At 40.6% G+C, this 18,545-nt stretch overlaps 1 protein-coding gene and 1 long non-coding RNA gene across 3 annotated transcripts in view; one reads left to right on the forward strand and one right to left on the reverse strand.

The window, feature by feature from the left end:
- The window catches only part of LOC103007473 (small integral membrane protein 19), a 41,306-nt gene that overhangs the window by 17,110 nt on the left and 5,651 nt on the right, over window positions 1-18,545 (forward strand). The window lies entirely within an intron of this gene.
- On the reverse strand, window positions 362-7,466 carry LOC130706077 (uncharacterized). Of its 2 annotated transcripts, none has more exons than XR_009006473.1 (5): window positions 7,350-7,466; window positions 6,635-6,731; window positions 4,074-4,184; window positions 2,599-2,786; window positions 362-910 (listed from the first exon to the last, which is right to left on the reverse strand). It is a non-coding gene; the product is annotated as an uncharacterized LOC130706077 (long non-coding RNA). The 2 variants fall into 2 exon arrangements; XR_009006472.1 differs by lacking the exon at window positions 7,350-7,466 and adding an exon at window positions 7,108-7,321.

The following is an 18,545-nucleotide window of genomic DNA, read 5'->3' on the forward strand; positions in this document are numbered from 1 at the left end:
CTTTACGGCCTCTGAAATCATGATGTAAGCAATTAACTAAACTCCACTTATTCATTTGGCTACCACATCCAATTCTGCCCTTCTCCATCATCTTAGTTCAAACTTGAGCAATCAGAATGTCACCTCTTCCCCACCAAAATGATTAAATGCATTGGAATCCCTAAATAAAGAGAGTGATTCTACAGTTTTGTATCTGTTAAAACAGTCAACTCTGTCTCATCCCAGTGAGGTAGGAAGAGAGATGAGCTTTTGGTTACCACTTTACCAATGAGGAAAAGAGAACAACGGGATTGACTCTTCCAGTTCTGAACTTCTGCAATACTGAGAAATGTAAAGATTAAATGGGAAGAAATGTCTCCAGCGGCAAACAGAGAGAAGTACGAAGGCAGGTATATAAAAAGGCAGTTTCTGACAAACATATAGCTTGCTGTCAAGTTTTTTCTTTATCCACTACAGTGGATACTTTAAAAATTCTAGGTGTTTAACAAATAATCACTTAATTAAATCATCCAAGAAGGCAGCCAGGCCTATGGAATAAAGCTGTCTTAATAGTTTTCTATTTTTTCCCAGTGCAAGATAGTAATAGTGTTTCTACCATCCTTGCAGCCCTTGCTAGAAGTCCTGTATACTTTGTGACAGTGATTAAACTCCAACAACATATAGTAGTTTATTTTATTTTATTTTTTTAGTGGCTTACAATAACAAACATTTATTTTCTCACAGGTGAAGAATTTGAGAACAGGGTCTCTGGGTGGCCCAGGATCTCTCGAGGTAGCAGTGAGTGTGTCAGCCTTCAGGTGGGGTCACCTTCAGCCGAAGGCTGGAAGGGCTGCTTCCAAGGTGGCTCTCTCACATGCTGATGGCGGGAGACCTCACTTCTTCACCATGTGAGCTGTATAGTGTTAATACCCTCCCAAAAGCACAAAAAAAAGGATGGATTTATTTTCCTTAAAATATCCCAGAGCACAGTAAGTATACTATATATTTTTAAGGTGTTACAATTTTAAATATATATATAATTATTCTTCAAAAAACATTGGTAGCTAAATCTCAGTTCATCATACCAATGAAAATGGTCGCGTGGAAAGTCAAAAAAAGCAAACAGTCCCAAAACATTAACCTTTTGTGTGTGTGTGGTTACACATTTGCCTTTCCAAATTCGTTTTGCTACACCAGTATTTTAATTGGTTTGTGATTTCTTAAACTCATTCACCCTAACAGTAAAGGCCAGCAAATACAAAGCTCTTTGAATTCCAAAGGGAACAAAGCTGGCCTGGGGCTGTGAAGGGATTGCAGGTAATCTACAGATTCGCTGGTTGGTTTCAGACAATCTTTAGTGGACCAGTTCCATCGTTTGAAAGAGTAGTGATGGTGCAGGTTTTTACAAATTAATTTCTCTGTTGTTACATTCAGGTTTAGTAGATTACCACAGCATCACATTTTGAATTTACTTAAGTCACCATCTCCCACAATTTATAATCCTTAAGCAAAATCTAATGGATCTAGAGATTATCATACTAAGTAAGTCGGACAAAGCCAGATATATGATGTCACTTATATGTGGAATCTAAAAAAATGATACAATTGAACGTATTTGCAAAACAGTAACAGATTCACAAACATTGAAAACAAACTTATGGTTACCAAAGGCGAAAGGAGGGGGGGATAAATTAGTAGGTTGGGATTAACATATACACACAACAGTACTGTGTATGAAATAGATAATCAACAAGGACCTACTGTATAGCACAGGGTACTCTACTCAATATTCTGTAATATCCTATATGGGAAAAGAATCTGAAAAAAGAATGGATATATGTATATGTATAACTGAATCACTTTGCTGTACACCTGAAAATAGCACACATTGTAAATCAACTCTACTCCAATATAAAATAAAAATTTTAAAAAAATCTAATGACATTACTGTCTTATATATCAGCAACATATCAATCAATAAAGCATTGTTGATTGGAAACCAACTAAGGCTGAGGAAGTATGTCAACAGTGCAGAACACAGGAAGGGACATTGACCTGGCTAATTGCAGACAAACTTCAAGCACCTGTTTTGAGCTATCAAGGCCTTTATCAGCAAATCTTTTTGCGAAAGGGGTCGCTCCCTTTCTTCCTTGAGACTTTTGATCATCAGAGTTAGTTTTCTCTTTTCATCTGCAAGACCCTTGATGTTTTCTGCAGATGACTGGAGATTGGGTTTTAGAAATGCCAGTTCCAAGGGCAGATTTTCATTTATCTACAGATGATGAGTGAATCAAAGTGGTTGGAAAAGTGGTTACTTACTCAAAATTTGCTTATTTAGTTGCATTCTAATTTACTTACGGTTCCGGATGTTTTTGGCTACTTCTTAGGTGCCTTACTTAATAGCCTGTGGCCTGTTGCCATGGTGAAATAGAATTAATAACAACTTTTAGTTATGCTAACTTAATATTTGTAAAATATATGCTTTGTTTGTTTATTAAAAGGAAAAAAGACGCCGGAAAATCAAGTATGCTTCAAAAGAGTTACAAAATTTTAAAAAACACTAGTCCTTAATTACTGTTGTGGAGAACTTCGAGCTGAATATATTAACCATACACTTACTGTTCTGCTAGCTGACAGCTTTGACTGAGCTTGACGTTTGCTTTTTCAAGCTATTTGAGGGTAAATTTAGCTTGAAACAGTTCTGAATAGAGGGAAGCCACTTCATGGTCCAAACAATCCATTTCCTTTTGAACTCTATTATAACTTGTGATTTTTGGCCAATCAGAAGGATCTAGTTCATCTTTCTCCTAAGAAGTTAAAGTATAATTTGAATTTGATTTAGTTTGTATCAAGTCACATTTAATACAATCAAAGACACTTCTTCATTTCTGTATGTTTCAGGACAATTTTGAAAGCACCAATAGAGATACAAAATGAACTAGGTAATGGTTTAGTTAATAGAACACAGAATTTGAAACCTGAGTTCCAGCCTATTTCTATCTGTGTGGTATGTATTTGAATTTGAGCGTAGCTCACTAACCTCACCAGGCCTCAATTTGTTCACCTGTTAAATGGAAATAAGACTGCCTTTACCCCAGGGATGTTCACATCCTAAATGTTATACCACCTGACCCCCTGGGAAGGCAATGGAATGATCCTTGGTGATGTTCAGTATTTTTTTACTGTGTAATCAATGTCTATATTTAAGAGCTCAAAAGAGCAGAATCAGACAAGGATGGAGTCCCTAAAGCCTCCTGGCCACTACAGCGTGTATTCTTCAGCTTTCTCTGCAGTCCCAGGAAAAGCAGCCAGCTCATGAAAACGAATAAAGTACAGGAATAAGCATCAAACAAAACGGCCACATGTGAACACACAGCTAGGTATCTCACGACATCTAAAACCCTTTGGTCTCTGTGTCCTCCTTCAAGTAATGAAAATACCTCCATTTTTTCCAGATGGAAATATGGGCACAGAGAGGCCCAACGTTAAAAACCAGAATTATGTTGTCTCCTGAGATCCTTGTCACTCTGTGCTTCTTATGATTCTCATAGAAACAGAATGGTTTGGAGGTTCAAGCATTGTTTCCAGTAGAAAATAATGCAGATGTTACTGCTGGGGAATAAATTAGCACACCTAATTTATCAACCTTATTCAAGTCCCTTGGAGATCAAAGAAAAGTCAAGCAAATTGCAGCAAGTTTTCCTTACAGTATTTTTAGAGTATCATTCCCAAATACTCAAATATAGAGGATTCTTTCCTTTTCTTTGTATTCATTTGATTACCCCATAGTTTATAAATCACACGTCTGTTTTGTACACTTTGTACCAGACAAGTCTGGGCATGCAAAGCTTGTAGCCAGTTCACAAAAACCACTTAACATATTTGTTTGTCATTTAAGTTATGACTTTGAAAACAGAAGACAAGGGCTTTCACAGTGACAGGCAGGTTTACATAAGCTGCTGCACAAACTAAATTCAAAATAACTCTAGTTCATATTGAAAAAGTTATTCTTTCATTGCCGCTCTGTCATAACACTCTGATATTTTTTAAAATATCCACAGTAATTAATAAGTATGACACAAAGCTTTCCCTACCTCTTCTCCTGTGTATCCTTTTTGTAAGTCACAGAAACTGCAGCCACCAAGGCTTTCTACTGATGATTGGATGAAGTCTTGCTTTTCCTCCAAAGCACTTATCCTGACATGCTGTAAATCAGGAAAAGAGCCAAGAGACATAGGCTTAGGAGCACATATAGGATGTGGGGTTGGTTCCTTTGCTTCTTTCTAGTATCTCTTTCTGCTCCAGTTTCAGTTCAGTTACTCAAGAATATGCAAGTAAAAAAAGAAGAAGACTCCTACAGTGCAGGTACCATCAGTGACCCAGTGAGCACAAAGTCAGTAGGTGTGTGTGGCGGACGTGCAGCCGAGGGGCTAGCAGTGTGAGCTGTGGCCCGAGAAAGACCTGATTTCCATCCCAGCTCTTTTTCTACCGGCAGTGCTCTGTGTCGTTGCCTATAAAATGGAGATAATAACTCCCACATCAAAGAACTACTTTCAGGGTTAAATGAAATTCCCCATGTTAACTGCTCAGCATAGTGTCTGACAGTATGTGTTCCGTAAGAATTGTTGTGTACTCGCTTTGAGCCAGCCTATTTATTTTATGCTAAAAATAAAGTAAAGCATTGCTAGGATGAATCAAGAAAAAAGACCATTCTCAGGAGTGAAATATTTGTATGATATAATTTTTAAAATAAAGGAGTTTCTTACTTTCCGTAACATACAGTAACAGAACATGCATAGATTATGGCAAACCTGTTTAATGAACAAATAAGAACCACTTAGAATTATCATAGCAGGATATCATGGAAAGGGGGTTAGATCTGCTTGATTTCAATTCTACCTTTATTCCTTGAGCAAATTTCTTTCTCTTTGATCTTTAGCTTCATTGTTTGTTAAATAAACTCCTGGAAGGGGTGTAGTGAGGATAAGATATTAAAACAAAATATATGTCTGTCCATCGGTCTAGGATAATATATTAAAGCTATATACATATCTATCCATCTATCTATCTGCCTGTCTATCTATAGAGAGAGAGAGACCACACAATAAACTATATAGAGTAGTGATTATTCCAATATTATGATAAATTTTTTTTACTGCAAGTAAGATTTTTAAATTAAGTGCTAAAAATTAATATGATATATGTAAACATTCTCTCTCTTTGCAAAATTATTTGCATAATTGCCTACCTAATCCTTTTGTCATTTGTATAATTAAAACTTAACCTGAAGGGAGGTGTGACTGTGATGGGCACATGGGGTGGGGGGGAGCGAGTTTCTATTTCTTGACCTGAGTGGTAATAACAAGGGTGTATCTTGCCTTATCATTACTAATTAAGCTATACATTTGTTTAGTGTGGGTTTTGGTGTCTGTGTTGTATTATACAATAACATTTTTTTTAAATAAAAAATTCACTCAGTACAATAGCCAAGACATGTAAGCAACCTAAGTGTCCATCAACAGAGGAATAAAGAAGATATATATATGTATATGTGTATATATATATATATATATTTTCATTCCCCCAATGGAATATTACTCAGCCATAAAAAAGAATGAAATAATGCCATTTGCAGCAACATCAATGGACCTAGAGATGATCATACTAAGAGAAGTATAAAGACAAGTGACAGAGAAAGACAAGTATCATATGATATCGCTTATTTGTGGAATCTAAAAAGATGATCCAAATGAATGTATTTACAAAACAGAAACAGACTCACAGACATAGAAAACAATCTTATGTCACCAAAGTGGGTGGGGGTGAGAGCTAAATTAGGAGTTGGAGATTAACATATACACACTACTATATATAAAATAGATAGACAACAAGGACTGACTGTATAGCACAGGGAACTAAATTCAATACCTTGTAATAACCTATAATGGAAAAGAATATACATATATACGTATATATCACTTTGCTGTACACCTGAAACTACAAAACATTGTAAATGGGGCTTCCCTGGTGACGCAGTGGTTAAGAATCTGCCTGCCAGTGCGGGGGGACAGGGGTTCAATCCCTGGTCTGGGAAGATCCCACATGCCGCGGAGCAACAAAGCCCGTGCGCCACAACTACTGAGCCTGCGAGCCACAACTGCTGAAGCCCGTGCGCCTAGAGCCCGTGCTCTGCAACAAGAGAAGCCACCGCAATGAGAAACCCGTGCACTGCAACAAAGAGTAGCCCCCGCTCACCGCAACTAGAGAAAGCCCGCGCAGCAACAAAGACCCAGTGCAGCCAAAAATAAATAAAATAAAATAAATACATTTATAAAAAAACAAAAAACATTGTAAATCAACTATATTTCAATTAAAAATTCTTTTTTAAATTCACTCAACCTGGGAAATCCCTGGCAGTCCAATGGTTAAGACTCTGCGCTTTCACTTCTGAGGGCGTGGGTTCAATCCCGGGTTGGGGAGCTAAGACCCCACAAGCCACAAGTCGTGGCCAAAAAAAAAAAAATTCACCCAACCTAGTTACTGTATGAACTACTACAAACGTGAAATCATAGAAGACTGATCCAGGTTTAATTATGTTTTAAAAACATATAAAATAGAATTAACACACAAATAAATGAGTGATATTGATTCCTACCTTTTTATTGGGTCCTTCCACCAACACACCAAATTGCTATCTGAGTTTTCCACTTTCATGTGAAAAATTTTGGATGCAATAAGCATGGTATGCCCAACTAAAGAACAAAAAGTGTAGCCAGTTAAAAAGAGATCACTGGAAGACAAGTTGAATGTGAGTTCACTTCTGTATGGTTATTAAAAGACTAAAAAGATGACTTACCACTCTCTCACTTCGGGTGGATAGGGAGGGTGGGAGGGAGACGCAAGAGGGAGGAGATATGGGGATACATGTATATGTATAGCTGATTCACTTTGTTATACGTCAGAAACTAACCATTGTAAAGCAATTATACTCCAATAAAGATATTGAAAAAAAAATGCCTTAGCCATAATATTGAATAAGTTACTATTACCTCTAATGAAAATGTGAAAGTTGCAATTATTCTGTTACTAAGTAGAAAACATGTAACTAGGTATCTTTGGGATACTTACTGGAGCTTTCTCAAGGTAAAGGAATAGAGAGGGACCTTATGTCCAAAGCTTCATGAGGGATCAGAAGCAGAAAACCTGGCAAGAACCAAGGAAAACCTGATCTCCCTCCCTTGGCCCCTTGGACTTTTGCTCTCTTCTCCCTGCAGACCACCTCTCCTCCTTGAAGAGCAGCACACATGCCCCGAAGGGCTGCCCTGCTTCAAGATCTCTTGGGGCCAGCTCTGACGCTGTCTTTTACTCACTCTGTCTGAGTTCCAATTCCAAGTAACTGTAGACAAAAGAGACCATGGGAGCGGAAGGTTCTCTGCTAATGCATTGTAGGGGTGAGAGGAAATGACTTACTGGAATTCCACATAGATAACGACACGGCCACTACCATGGGTCATTTATTCATTCCACCAACATGGAACTACCATGAGTCAGAATGCACTGGGGATTCAGAGATGAACAACACTCAGTCCTTACCCTTGAGGAGGTCAGACTTCAGAAAGCAAAACAGAACATCACAAGAAATTCCTTAAAGCAGATAAAATAAAGGAAGTATAAATAAAGTCTTTCAAGATCCTAGAAGAGGTGATGACTAATTTCATGGAGCAGATTATAGTAGAATAGTCTTGAAGAATGAGTATTAAAACTCACAAACAGACTCCAGCAAAAGATATGTTAATTTATTTTCATCAAAATTGGGAATATCTCTTCAGTGAAGGACACTATGGATTAAGTCTTGACGGGTCCAAGAGGAGATTTTTTTTAAAAATTGGAGTATATTTGCTTTACAATGTTAGTTTCTGCTGTACAGCAAAGTGAATCAGCCACACGTATACATATATCCCCTCTTCCTTGGATTTACTTCGCATTTAAGTCACCACAGAGCATTGAGTAACGTTCCCTGTGCTATACAGTCTATTCTCATTAGTTATCTATTTTATACATAGTGTATATATGTCAATCCCTATCTCCCAATCCATCCCACCCCCTCTTCCCCCACTTGGTATCCATACGTTTGTTCTCTATGTCTGTCTCTATTTCTGCTTTGCAAATAAGTTCATCTATACCATTTTTCTAGATTCCACATATATGCATTAATATATTTGTTTTTCTCTTTCTGACTTACTCTTCACTCTGTATGACAGTCTCTAGGTCCATCTATGTGTCTGCAAATGGCACAACTTCATTCTTTTATATGGCTGAGTAATACTCCATTGTATGTATGTACCACATCTTCTTTATCCATTCATCCGTCGATGGACATTTAGGTTGCTTCCATGTCCTGGTTATTGTAAATAGTGCTGCAGTGAACATTGGGGTCCATGTATCTTTTTGAATTATGGTTTTCTCTGGGTATATGCCCAGGAGTGGGATTTTTGGGTCACATGGTAGTTCTATTTTTAGTTTTCTAAGGAACCTCCATACTGTTCTCCATAGTGGCTGTATCAATTTACATTCCCACCAACAGTGTGGGTTCCCTTTTCTCCACACCCTCTACAGCATTTATTTGTAGACTTTTTGATGATGGTCATTCTGACTGATGTGAGGTGATACCTCACTGTGGTTTTGATTTGCATCTCTCTAATAATTAGTGATGTTGAGCATTTTTTCATGTGTTTGTTGGCCATCTGTATGTCTTCTTTGTATAAACATCTATTTAGGTCTTCTGCCCATTTTTTGATTGAGTTGTTTGTTTTTTTGAGATTGAGCTGCATGAGCTGTTTGGATATTTTGGAGATTAATCCCTTGAGAAGATTTTTGCAATATCTAAAACTGACAAGGATCTAAGGCAACTCAGGAAGAAAATGATAGGTGCTCCAAGTGAAGATGGTAAAGTCTGTAAGCAAGCAATGACCAGAGGAGGAAACCATAAGCATTAAGCATCACTCATCCCTAAACATTTTATACCAGTTAGACCAGCAAAATCAGCAAGCTGGATAGCGCCAGGCGTGGGCAGGGGCTGTGGGCTGTCAGCTCTGGCGTGGGAGTACTAATCAGGGTATCCATCCTGGAGAGAACTCAGCAGTGCTTATCAAGTCTGCATTAATGCTCTGCATCCAGTGCGGGGGGAGGGGCCAAAGCAGAGAGGCCAGCTCGGAAGGTGTTCTGTGAGCTTGGCTTTGATTTTAAAGACAATGGAGAACCAAAAGAAGATTCTAAGCAGGCCAGGGACATGGCCAGAACAAACCTGATGGAGTGTGAAGTTAAAAACGGAGGGGGGTGGGGGAATGGCAGCTTAGAAAATGAGTTAGGGGCATGGATACGTAAAATGACACAGTGAGTGAAGCAGAATGCGAAATAGTACTACATAAGAATGCAGAGTACATTTACTAAAAATCAGGAGTGAATCCGGAATAGAGCGTGTCATATTTAACATTCATAGGTTTCTCTTTTCCCATGCAGCAGCTTGTTTATGATTTTTTTAATTGTACAGAATATTGTTTAGAATTCTGTAGTCTAAATTAAAAGCATTACTTTAAAAAAAGTACATAGGGCTTCCCTGGTGGCGCAGTGGTTAAGAATCTGCCTGCCAATGCAGGGGACACGGGTTCGAGCCCTGGTCTGGGAAGATCCCACATGCCACGGAGCAGCTGGGCCCGTGAGCCGCAACTACTGAGCCTGCGCATCTGGAGCCTGTGCTCCGCAACGGGAGAGGCTGCGACAGTGAGAGGCCCGTGCACCGTGATGAAGAGTGGCCCCCACTCGCCGCAACTGGAGAAAGCCCTCGCACAGAAACGAAGACCCAACACAGCCAAAAATAAATAAATAAATAAATAAATAAATAAATAAAAAAGTACATAGAGATTTAAGAACAGAGTCATTTTCCTCCAATCCTGTCTGGAAGGTGAGGTCTTGGCAGCCTTGGGGCAGTTTCAGACAGTTACTTTTTATGTCTATTATGAAAATTTAGAACCTAGTTATACATAAATTACTCTTTAAAGAATGTAACTATGAATTTACGGGATTGTGAATTTTTTTCAAAATATGTTTTACATTTTTTACGGTTTCTACAATGAGGTTGTACCTCCTTAATCTACTATTTTTCCAAACTAAATTCTGATTTTTAAGGTAGATGAATGTGGGATTAGTTTTATATAGAGGTGCAGTGGAATCGTAAACCTTGACGCTGAACCTAGTTCCTCTTGGGAAATGAGCTGAGTGGTCCAGCTCGTCACTGATGTCACTGTGGCCTCAGCTAGTGGGCGAAGCAGCCCAGGCCCCAGGGCATGTGGGAAGGTCAGGCCTGGCCACGGGCAGGTTCCCTTCAGTGATGAGACCTACAGAGTCCATGCCACTCACCAGTGCAACCTGTAGACTGTCAGGAAGGGCTGGTTAGCTTCTCTTTTGTGTGTGCAGAGAGTTAATTGCCTCTACTCTTAGAAACTGTCCATTTTGGCTTCTGCAACCTGAATATTAATTAACGCCCTTTTCTCTTTCTGTGCACCTAACCATTTCAGGGCAACGCCAATGTCGAGGATACACAAAGTCTTTTTTCTTCTTTGCGTCTAGTTTTCTGACTTTGCTTTCTCCCTCTGCCTCTCTCCCTGCTTTCTCTCAGCCCCAATCTGCTGTCTTTCCTTTTGTACCCTGTGTCCTAGGCTTGCTGGCTGTTTTCCTCATTAATCCAGAAGGAGGCTGCATTGAGGCCTGGACATGATCTAGACCAGTGGGCCCTCTGGGTAGAACAACTGTGTGGTCTTCTGCAACAGGACTGCACAGAGAGCTGGTTGGAGGATTTATGCCCCTTCCGCAGTGATGTATTCTAAGGCCAAAGAGCCATGTAAACATTATGTTACCTGCTGGAATGTTTTTTAAAAAGTAAATACTTAGGATGCAGCAAGCTCTTCATTTTATTGAAAATATCACCCAACTACTGGAAATGGTACTCAGTGGCACCAGGGGTTATGATGTGTCAGGCCCAATTTCCTTACTGGTTTTAACTTAAACGCCTTTAAAGAATTGCTTCAGGGTTTCCCTGGTGGCGCAGTGGTAAAGAATCTTCCTGCCAATGCAGGGGACACAGGTTCAGGCCCTGGTCCGGGAAGATCCCACATGCCGCGGAGCAACTAAGCCCGCGCACCACAACTACTGAGCCTGCACTCTAGAGCCTGCGAGCCACAACTACTGAGCCCGCGTGCCACAACTACTGAGCCTGCACTCTAGAGCCTGCGAGCCACAACTACTGAAGCCTACGTGCCTAGAGCCTGTGCACAAGCGAAGCCACCACAATGAGAAGCCCACACACCGCAAGGAAGAGTAGCCCCCTCTCACTGCAACTAGAGAAAGCCCGCGCAGAGCAACTAAAACCCAATGCAGCCAAAAATAAATAAATAAATAAATGAATTTATTAAAAAAGAAAGAATTGCTTCATATTTTTTGGCCTTTGTGTTATGATTTACTATATTAAAGTAATAAATGAATAATAAATAATTGACATTATTTACTTATTATTATCTACTTAATGCAATAGGCGAGCTCCTGAAAAGTAGTATATAAATAAAATTAAGAATAGAAAGAATAGAATTTGAAATGACTGAGCTCTGTGAAGAAATTCTATTGTTAATTGCCAATAATTAAAGAATCTTCTTGCAAATAAGGTGGCAGCATTAGAGTGTGGGAAAATAATAGAATCTGGGTTTCAGTTCTGATTCTGCAGAGTATGAGCTGTATGATACCCAAATGCTCTCAGCCACAGTTTTCCTCTGTAGAACAGGTAGGGATTATTTCACAATATTGTTGCTCTTTGCAAATTGTAAAGGACTATACCGGTGTGAGCTGTTGCTATGATTACCGCAGAGCCTTTTAATATACAGGTTCTCGTGTGATCCTCCTGCATCCGGTGGTGGTGACAGAGCTGATTTTATTATACTTTCCTATACAGATGAGGAAAGTAAGGGTCAGGAAAGTCTAGGGATCGACCCGAGGTAACATCTCACCAAAGGTGGCAGAGGCAAGAACCCAAATCCAACCTTTTTGGCTCCTGAGTCAGTACTTCGCACTATACCACACTGCCTCAGACTTTAGGAGTAGGGAGGGGAAGTGGAGGGAAAGGGGAGATGAATTCTTACACATCGATATGCTTTCCCTGCTACAGTGAAGAGTGGGTGGGTACGGGAACCAGTAGTGGCTGAAATTCTAGGTCTACCTCTTATTAGCTGTGTCAACCTGGATATAATACATAATCTCACTGAGGCTCCCTTTAGTCAACTATAAAATAAAGATAATAATATTTAATCTGTAAGGTGGCTGATATTAAATAAAATGATGTGCGTCTTCCACACGGTACATAAAAAGCATTCGTCAAGGCACATATTAGCGCCAAATTCAGGCCCACAAAGGTATGGGAGAAAAGAAACCCAGTATGTCTAAAGTGGCATGTGGAAAGGCAGTAGTTCTGCCTGCCCTGCTCTCCTACAGGGCTGCTTGGGGACCAGGAGAAGGGAAACATTCTCACCTTCCATGAATTTCCTCCATGCAGTCATTCTAGCCATTGACATTGCCTGCAATTCAGAACACCCTTCCCACTTCTTCCTGAGAAGCAACAATGGAATTCTTTCTTTCTTTTTTTTTTTTTGTTTATAGAAGCATAGTTGATTTACAATGTTGTGTTAATTACTGCTATACAGCAAAGTGATTCAGTTATACACATGTATACATTCTTTTTTTAATATTCTTTTCCATTATGGTTTATCATAGGACATTGAATATAGCTCTCTGTGCTATACAGTAGGACCTTGTTGTTTATCCTTTCTCTCTATTATAGATTACATCTGCTAAGCCCAACCTCCCACTCCATCCCTCCCCCAGCCCCCTCCCCCTTGGCAACCACCAGTCTGTTCTCTATGTCTGTGATTCCGTTTCTGTTTCATAGATAGGTTCATTTGTGTTATCTTTTAGATTCCACATACAAGTGATATCATATGATATTTGCCCATCTCTTTCTGACTTACTTCTCTTAGTGTGATAATCTCTAGTTGCATCCACGTTGCTGCAAGTGGCATTATTTTGTTCTTTTTTATGGCTGAGTAGTTTTAACAATGGAATTATTTCTTGATTACTAAAGGAAATGGAAGGTTTTCAGTCTCAGATGGCAGACTGAGTACATAAAATTATAAACTCTGCATTAAGATGCTAATAAGTAATATCTTTAAAACTTTAACAATAAAGAGGCTAGGAAGGTGTGTCATCAACAAACAAGGGAGTTTAACAAACTTCTGTAAAACGAAAAGTGTGTAGCGAGCTGAGTGATGAAGCAGACCCTCTGGAGCCCAGATTATGGGACTGCGTTGTAGGCACTGGGGTGAGAGTGGACCTATAGACAGCCCTGAAGAGCCTTCAGATCCCATGGTGGGCACGAAGTGAGGGTGAACACAGGGACTGGTTAGAGACTTACACATGACAATCACTCCTCCCCCATAATTCCCCCCCTATTTCTCTATGCACGATGCCTTATAGCCAGGCGTTTAAGCCCCAAGCAAAGAAAAAACATCTTTTCTAAAGACATCAGAAGAATTCTCCAGGGAGAACTAAAGAGGCTAGACTGATGGTGACCCAAGTAAAACTCCCCTCTTCTCGGTTCTCTGCAGAGCACGGCCTCCACCCACCGTCTGCCTAAGTCTAAAGCAAAGTGTGTCCAGAGGAAAACTCCCACCTCTGTACCCAGTACTCACAGTCAGTCTTTGAATTTCCACATTTCCAAATATAAGCAGATACCCAAAGCTAATCAGACATTTGAGTCAGACCTGCAAAGTGGAAGAGAAAGAACAAGTACACAAAAAGAAAAACTGTCCCTAGAAAGCATAGAACTCATTAATGAAACGGAAGATAACACTTTAAATACTGTAATTAGTACCAACAGAGATATGAGTAAAAAAATATGTTCATGAAACAAGGAAAGGAATCTGTGGAAAAGAAACAGAAAATTAGAAAGAGCTCTTAGAAAGAAAAAAAGAAAAAGAGAAAGATTTTTTGAAATTACAAATTCAACGGAAGAGTCAGAAGACGAAATCAGAGAAATCCCTCAGAAAGTAAACCAAAATGACATACAGAAAACTTAACCAGAATATAAGAGGCATAGAGCCTTAATCTGGGAGGCCTGACTTATAACTAGTAAGTTTTCCAGAAGCAGAGAACAAAGAAAACAGAAGGAATGAGTTTATCCGAAAAACTATCATAAGTTCCAGAAGTTGTAGGGAAAGAGACTACAGGATGTCCAGAAAGATAAGTGAAAAAAGAGCCATACCTAGAAATCTCACTGTGAAGTTTGAGAACTCCAGAGATTTAAAAAATTCGAAAAGCCTCCAAACAGCAAACAGGAAGGAAGAGGTTTATAAGACACTTGTGCCACCAGAGTGATGGCAGGATAATGGCCCTTTCACATGGGCAAGTCTGTAGAAAATTTACTTCCCACCCACTCCTTTACTGGAAACACTTGGGAAGGTTTTCTGGTAAAACGAGGAGTAGGGTCTAGGCTACGGTGCTTGTGAGCCAGGGGGGTACTGCTGGTTGCCGTGTAGTGGGCCCAGAAATCGACCAGGTCCAGATCAGAGCATGGGGGTACTGGAGGGGAGGACCCAGGGAGAAAGATGGTGCAACCATTTATTTAGACCAAATAGAATGACTCACTCAGAAAATATAAACGAAGATATTGAGCTGGCCAAAAGTTCGTTCGGGTTTTTCTGTAACATCTTACGGAAAACCTGAATGAACTTTTTGGCTAACCCAATATAATAAAAGTATTGGATCCAAGAAAGTAACCAGAGACACCAGGAAAAGCAAAAAGCTGTATGAGAAAACCACAGTTTACACAGGAAAAAACTGGAGTTTCAAAAAGAAAAATGGAATAGTTTCCAAGCAATGGATAACATATAAGAACCTGGAAGAGTGGGGATCTGGTCAAGAAGACATATCAGGTTAACGCATCTGTTCCTTCTTACAACAACGAAAGAGTAATTAGAAACTCATGAGAAAAAGTATAAGAAAGACATTTTCCAAATACAAGGCAAACTGCAATGTGGCCTGTTTGAATCCCACGTTAGAACCTTCGTACCTGAGGGACACAGGTGCTTGGGAGAAAGCATTGTGTTTAAAGACACTATTTGACAGTCATGATAATGTCAATGCTGCTAATTATCTTTAACATTTAGAATCGATTTATAGACAAACAGCAGAAAAGAGCATTAGGATTGCAACGCAGGCTATGCTTGTAACCACCTTTGATATTTTAAAATAAAGTTTCAGCCGCCAAAGTTGAGATGGAGAGGAAGAGCCTGGTCACTAACATTCATAACACAACATGGGGAGCTGGGGGGAAAGAGTCCATCTCGATGGAGCCAGAAATGGAGGTTGAAGTGTCCTGTGAGAGCTGCAGTGGTGTCAGGGCACCACATCCTTAACTGTTAGAGCAGGAATTGAATACATAACATTTAAAGCTGATGAATCAATAGCGGTACAGATACACAATGGTGTAGATGTGTAATTTACTGATAGGGAGCAAACTCCTAGAATAAATAACAATAGAACGAGGCTAAAAGTGACGGCTGTGGTAGGAGGAGAGGAACTACAGAGGAGTGAGGGCGGGGGACAGTTTGCTTTCCTTGTAACCCCTTTACAATGTGATTTTTAGTTTTTTTTTTTTTTTTTTTGGCCGCACCGCGGAGCATGTGGGATCTTAGTTCCCCGACCAGGGATCGAACCCGTGCCCCCTGCAGTGGAAGCCCGGAGTCTTAACCACTGGACCGCCAGGGAAGTCCCTACAATATGTTTTTTTAATCTGATAAAAGTTCTGATTTTTTTTTTCAGTTTAATTAAAGTCTAGTACACATTGCATATTATGTTGACACTTTTTACATACTTCCATTTGGACACACTGATCAAGTAGTACTATTATTATTCCCATTTTACAGAAGGGACACTGAGGCTTAGAGATGCTGAATACATCCCTTGAAGCACAGCTCCTAAGAGCAGCACCCAAATGCCAGCCCAGGTGACAGGAGCTCTTATTCTCTCTTTTTTTAAAAAATTTATTTATTTAATTAATTTATTTTTGGCTGCATTGGGTCTTCGTTGCTGCGCGCGGGCTTTCTCTAGTTGTGGCGAGTGGGGGCTACTCTTCGTTGCGGTGCGCGGGCTTCTCATTGGGGTGGCTTCTCTTGTTGCGGAGCACGGCCTCTAGGCTCCCGGGCTCAGTAGTTGTGGCACGTGGGCTCAGTAGTTGTGGCTCACGGGCTCTAGAACACAGGCTCAGTAGTTGTGGCGCACGGGCTTAGCTGCTCCGTGGCATGTGGGATCTTCCCGGACCAGGGCTCGAACCCGTGTCCCTGCATTGGCAGGCAGATTCCTAACCACTGCGCCACCAGGGAAGCCTAGGAGCTCCTATTCTTGATGCGATATCATCATTCAGGTGATTCCCAGCCGGATTCTCCAGTGCTCAGATGAAGGGTGCAGACTGACTTAGGAAGAAGCGTGCTACAAGCGTGGAGGCTTTTCCTCCACAGCCCCGCAGGGCACAAGGAGGTTACACATTCCAGCATCAGTAGAGAAGAATCAAGCTGAGTATTTATTTATGGGACTGTTTTAAAGAAGGCAATATCTGTGACGAGATGAATTCCTGAAGACCATTCTCAATGTGTACTTACAGAATTTTAGGGAAATCATCTACACACACCATTGGTTTAGCTCTGAGGTGGTCTCCCCCCCACTCCCAGCACATGCGCCCACGTACACCCAGGCCCACGTAGTAGCTTAAAACCACCAGCTCTTGGGTCTTGGACTTTCTTTTTTGTCACTAAGTCAGTATGGCTTCAGCATAGTTGTCTCGCCCCAGCCTCTAATTTTCTTGGAGGAAGCACACAGTATATTGCCCCACTTAATTTTAATAGGGTCTTTTTTATTTGTGAAAAATTTTAATGGATAAAAAAGAGCAAGTCCTAAAAAAAAGCACTGTTTTTTTAAAAAAAGAGGTACCTCTTGTCTTAATTTCAGTTCTTCTACCATCATCCTGCTCCTGGCAACTTCCTCCTGTTTCAGCAGATGGTTTCTTTGACGCGTCAAAGCGTGGTGTGCATTTCTAAGACTATCTGGAAGTGCATACCTTTTTTTTCTGGCCGTGCTGTGTGGCTTGTGGCATCTTAGTTCCCCGACCAGGGATCGAACCCGTGCCCCCTGCAGTGGAAGCCCGGAGTCTTAACCACTGGACCGCCAGGGAAGTCCCTACAATATGTTTTTTTAATCTGATAAAAGTTCTGATTTTTTTTTTTCAGTTTAATTAAAGTCTAGTACACATTGCATATTATGTTGACACTTTTTACATACTTCCATTTGGACACACTGATCAAGTAGTACTATTATTATTCCCATTTTACAGAAGGGACACTGAGGCTTAGAGATGCTGAATACATCCCTTGAAGCACAGCTCCTAAGAGCAGCACCCAAATGCCAGCCCAGGTGACAGGAGCTCTTATTCTCTCTTTTTTTAAAAAATTTATTTATTTAATTAATTTATTTTTGGCTGCATTGGGTCTTCGTTGCTGCGCGCGGGCTTTCTCTAGTTGTGGCGAGTGGGGGCTACTCTTCGTTGCGGTGCGCGGGCTTCTCATTGGGGTGGCTTCTCTTGTTGCGGAGCACGGCCTCTAGGCTCCCGGGCTCAGTAGTTGTGGCACGTGGGCTCAGTAGTTGTGGCTCACGGGCTCTAGAACACAGGCTCAGTAGTTGTGGCGCACGGGCTTAGCTGCTCCGTGGCATGTGGGATCTTCCCGGACCAGGGCTCGAACCCGTGTCCCTGCATTGGCAGGCAGATTCCTAACCACTGCGCCACCAGGGAAGCCTAGGAGCTCCTATTCTTGATGCGATATCATCATTCAGGTGATTCCCAGCCGGATTCTCCAGTGCTCAGATGAAGGGTGCAGACTGACTTAGGAAGAAGCGTGCTACAAGCGTGGAGGCTTTTCCTCCACAGCCCCGCAGGGCACAAGGAGGTTACACATTCCAGCATCAGTAGAGAAGAATCAAGCTGAGTATTTATTTATGGGACTGTTTTAAAGAAGGCAATATCTGTGACGAGATGAATTCCTGAAGACCATTCTCAATGTGTACTTACAGAATTTTAGGGAAATCATCTACACACACCATTGGTTTAGCTCTGAGGTGGTCTCCCCCCCACTCCCAGCACATGCGCCCACGTACACCCAGGCCCACGTAGTAGCTTAAAACCACCAGCTCTTGGGTCTTGGACTTTCTTTTTTGTCACTAAGTCAGTATGGCTTCAGCATAGTTGTCTCGCCCCAGCCTCTAATTTTCTTGGAGGAAGCACACAGTATATTGCCCCACTTAATTTTAATAGGGTCTTTTTTATTTGTGAAAAATTTTAATGGATAAAAAAGAGCAAGTCCTAAAAAAAAGCACTGTTTTTTTAAAAAAAGAGGTACCTCTTGTCTTAATTTCAGTTCTTC

Source organism: Balaenoptera acutorostrata, chromosome 21, assembly GCF_949987535.1.
Source record: "Balaenoptera acutorostrata chromosome 21, mBalAcu1.1, whole genome shotgun sequence".
Classification (NCBI taxonomy): domain Eukaryota; kingdom Metazoa; phylum Chordata; class Mammalia; order Artiodactyla; family Balaenopteridae; genus Balaenoptera; species Balaenoptera acutorostrata.